At 39.6% G+C, this 4,905-nt stretch overlaps 1 pseudogene; it reads left to right on the top strand.

Annotated features, from left to right (window-relative positions):
- LOC103475833 (calpain-5-like) overlaps positions 1–4,451 on the top strand; it is a 12,915-nt pseudogene extending 8,464 nt beyond the window's left edge.
- Positions 4,452–4,905: the final 454 nt, after the last annotated feature.

Below are 4,905 nucleotides of genomic sequence, written 5' to 3' on the forward strand. Positions count from 1 at the left end.
CCTCGGCATCACAGTGGCGGACGATGGAGAGTTTTGGTGGGTCGGGGTCTCTGATTACACTCCAGCTATTTAATTTGATTCCTAACTGTTCATTATTGATGCGCTCTCTGTTTGGATGATCAGGATATCATTCAGAGACTGGTGCAAGAACTTTGATGAAGTGGATATTTGCCATCTAATGAACACCTCAGTGGTGACCTGGAATGAGAGAGTGCATTTTGGAAAATGGACTCAAAACAGCTACCCCCTGCTGAACCGCTGTGGAGGTTGTATGAACAACAAAGAGACATTTCTGCAGAACCCACAGGTGCTGAAGGCTCTGGAGAAACTCTGTCCCTCCATCTCTGACAAGTCTATCTACACATACTGTACTAACTAACAACTTAAAACTAATGCATTTTCCCTTTTCTTCCAGTACTTGTTTGATGTCACCAAAGAATCTGACAAGGTCCTGATCTCACTGCAGCAGAAAGACAGAAGGATCTACAGGAAAGGAGGTCAAGGAAAAAATCTAAGCATCGGCTTCAACGTCTTAAAGGTAACACAAATCATCCATACAGCTCTCTGTTGTACAAAAACAAGGACTCTGCTTTTGGTGAGGCAAGCACTGGTGGATAGTTGCAATGGAAAGCTGTGTTGATTATATATTTGTATGTACAATTAAAATAATACACTACATTAAAAGACATGTATTTTTTTTCTCACTGTCTGACGTGAAATCAGAATAAATTTTTCCTGTTTTAGGTCCAATAGGATCACCATATGTTTTTCTATTTGGTGAATGCCAGAATAATGAGAGAACTATTCTTTTTTTAAAGCAATTTGTATTACTTTCTTCAAAGTCAAAAGTCTAAATACACTAAGATCACTATGCCTTTAAACAAGTTGGGACATTTGATGTCCCATCTTTGGCAGGTTCTGATAGATTTATTGGTAACATCTGAATTAATTGGACTCAGGTGACTAATAAGACTGGCTTGTGTTCCCCAGTAAGTACTGGTCAGCTACCCATTAGTACATGGTATTAGTCCCTAACTACTGCAGTTAAATTTGGTGTTCCTGATCCTAAAGTGTTATCCCTTTAAAATATAAAATGATTTGGAAACCAGTTAATCAAGTTATTTGTCTGATTTAGGTCAGACAAAAAAATAAACTAAAACAAATGAAAGGGAGGAAATATATTCTAATAATAGTTCAACTACATGCACAGAAATAAGCTGCAGTGATGAATGTACAACCTGGAATTCCTTTGCAGGTGGAGGTGAACAGGAAGTATCGTCTGCACAACATGGAGACGCTAAAAAGCATGCATACGTTCACCTACATCGACGCTCGGACGGTGTTCAAGAGAATCAAGCTGCCACAGGGCCGATATGTCGTCATCCCAACCACCTACGATGTTTTCATAGAAGGAGAGTTCATGCTCCGACTTTACACGGACGTGGACTCCGGCTGCCGGTAAGAAACTGATGGCACAGAAAATTCAGATGATTTAAACTAACCTTTAGGTGAACCTGTGGAAATCTAACATTTTGTCTCTGGTAAACCATCATGTATTTCAAAGATTTGAGGGAAAACAAACTATTTTAAAATGCTGATGTGGACCCTGAATGATGGATTATATTTTGTAGAAGCAATCAGATTTGTGTTTTGGGGAATCGCTGAGCTTTTTCTGGCCTAAGATTATGTTTTGATTAACTTTATTTATATTTCTCCATTTCTTCATTCTTTGTTTTGGCAGCTCAAACAAGGGAGCATTGAGATCTGCCTGGTCTAAAACATGAAATATGTTTTAGTCAGACTGGCTGCCTTTTAATTGAGGCCAGAATATTAAGAAACATGATTTCTATCCATGTCTTCCCTCAGGGAGCTAGTGAAGGACAAACCACAGACTAAATGTTGGACTCCGCTTTTTGGATATCCTCARCTTGTTACCCACATATATGTGGACAGAGCTGAGATCGGTCAGCAAGGAGACCAGGCAGAGGGTAAGACAATGTTTTTTCAAACTAGTCCTGCTCATTTATAATTCACAKAAATAAAACTAAATCCATCTTTTAGGCATAAACCCATATKTGAWSATTTCCTGCGAGRRCCAATCAGTGAAGTCCAYCACCAASAAGAACTCTTTGACKCCGGTTTTTGAATTTAGCRCCATTTTCTACAGAAAGAAGGTCACAGAGCCCCTAACAGTGCAGGTAAGTTGAAAAATCAGTGACAGTGATCAGTCTCAGATAGATCAGTGGGGCTGGTATTTACTGCCCAGTCTTACAGTTGTGTTTTTAGTCATTTACTGTTTTTAGGGCTGAAAAAAACATCAAAAGCCAGGAAAAAAAAGACTTAAAATGAAAACAAAGCAGAGTCAGGATTCCTCATAACAACATAAATGGTAAATTGAAAGGCTTTCCCTATACATATTTAAATAAACTAAATGCTAATAAAACTTTTGTAAGTAAAATTAAAACATGTTTACAAAAGTATTGGCAGACCTAGATGTGTGAAAATCCCACAAATAGGTATTCAGCTTATGTAACAATAAAGCTTCCAGCGCATCAGTGTGGTAAAATAATAAACTGATTTATTCAACATATCCTATATATTCAAAAAGGAAAGGCTGAACATGCAACACTTCTACTACAGCACAGTATATCATTTTTACACGTAATGTAATTAAATTAGTTTGTCTATATTATATTAATCGCAGCCTGGGCAAAAGTTTCTATTCTAACACAACAAATCACCTCCTGTGTTATTGATGTCGAACCTGTCTGGTCTTTTCCAGTTGTGGAGCGATGACCTTGGATCGCACAAATTTTTGGGAGAAGTCGTGCTGCCAGGGAGGCCTGATGACAACTCTTCTCGTTGGCACCAGCTGAAGAATAAAGACAGTAAGAAGGCGGACAATATGCCCAGCAAAATCGCCCTGAGGATCCTCACTTCAAACGAGCTGACGGCCTTGTAATGAGACGGCGCCTTCATCAATATTTAAAACATACAGGATCTTTGTGTCTGTGAACCAAAACAGCTCAAGCACTATCCATGTTGAGTTAATTTTTAGAAAATTAGAAGGAAACAAGATGCTTCTGACCAGATTTTGGGTTAATCTTTGATTTCTTATTATTCTTATTAAACTTGGGGGACCTACCTTTTAATATCGGAGCAAGATAGAGAAACTGTAGAGAAAGATGAAGTACCACCTTCTTTATAGAATCAGACATGGAGAACCAACATTTAGTTTTATACTTCACTACTCTTACCAAACATGGAGAAACATCTGCTTTTATCAGAACAAGAATCCAGAGAAACTGCTAGTTTATATGGACGACTTATTCTTACTCTTATTGTCTTTTGGTTTTGTTGTTGTATTTCCTTCTAATTCAGTTAAATCACTTTGAACTGCCTTGTTGCTGAAGATGTGATATAAAAATTACTTTACCTTTTTATAAACATGTTCTAATTTGACTACGATGTATTTTTGTTTTTGGAAAAATAATTTATTCATGAAACTACACTGTGAGCAAAATTGAAGTAACTGTCAGCGACATTAAAACTTGATGCAAATACGCCATTATTCATAAAAAAATGTCCACGCATCATCGGTTGTATAGCTTTTACCAACAAAGCAGGTGAGGCTGTTGGTAAAATTATGCAGGTATGACAACTTAAAAATAAATGTATTCTCCAGACTCTTGTTTTTCCTCCTCTTTTTATTTTCAGTCCAGTTCCCAAACTGCAATATTTTGTATTTTTACACTCAAGACACAGCCATGCACGATTCAAAGTTCAAAAAGTCTATTGCTTCAACCACAGTTAAAAATAGTTTATCCAAAACCTCATTTCTCTCCCCCGATTCTTGCTTGTCCTTTTTTTTATTTATTTAATTTTTTTTTTTCAAAGACAGGGAAAGGTCTGCCGAGGTACGCCGGATAGATCAGCAGTTTTACAAAGCTAGACAGTAATAAGAGTAATAATAATAATAATAAAGATARTAATTTAAAAAGTAACATTTTTTGTCTTTGTTCCATTCTCTTGATACACATTAATAGAGAAATTTTTCACACCACGTGTACAGGTTTACACATTCAGAAGATAGGAATGTACAGGAGCAACCACAGAAAAGAGTGGGACGGGGAGGACGGGGGGCAGGTGTGGGTGTGGGTGTGGGTGGGCACGTCAGTGGCGTCTCCTGTCCCGAAGTTCACCTTTGTGCTCATAGTTCAGACCTGTACAAGGGTTAGAAAGGCCAAAACGTCCCAGAGCCRGGGAGGCTTTCCGACAGGCCACACGCAGCGACACGGAGGAGGAGGAGGAGGAGGACGAGAAGGAGGACGGCCACGCTCGGCCTGGACTGACTGTGTGGGCCTGCACACAGAGAGCCGGGATCAGCGGCTCGCTCCACAGATGAACTGTCTGCTATAGAGACCCCCCGGCCCCCCACCAAAAAAAAAAAATGAGAGAGGCGGATCCGAGAGTGTGCAGAGACGGCGTGTGGGTTAGACTTTCTCTGTTTTTTGGTTGTTTTTCTGTTGCTTTTTTGTTTTTCAATTGCCAGGGTGCAGAACATTTATCGGTACCATACGAGTCACCTGAATTATTATCAGCTTAAGTTACACAGTTCTGAAAAACAGACAGGGAGGGCAGGGGGAGAGGGCCTGCCATATTTACATACATACATATCCTAACAATCCCAGCCTATGCGTTTCGGGACATAACAGTGCACAGTTTGTTTTCACATGCATGGAATCTGCTGCGTCCTCAGGTCTGTCGCCTCTCCTGCATCTTCTGTACAGAGGAGGTACAATGTTTCTGAGCAGCTACCCTGCACCTCAAAGGTAAGGTGGAAAACAGGAGTGAGGCATCTTTTAGTGCAGATTGAGGCAGCCCCCCCATCATCATCATCACACA

The sequence above is a fragment of the Poecilia reticulata genome, linkage group LG14 (assembly GCF_000633615.1).
Source record: "Poecilia reticulata strain Guanapo linkage group LG14, Guppy_female_1.0+MT, whole genome shotgun sequence".
In the NCBI taxonomy this organism is placed as follows: Eukaryota; Metazoa; Chordata; class Actinopteri; order Cyprinodontiformes; family Poeciliidae; genus Poecilia; species Poecilia reticulata.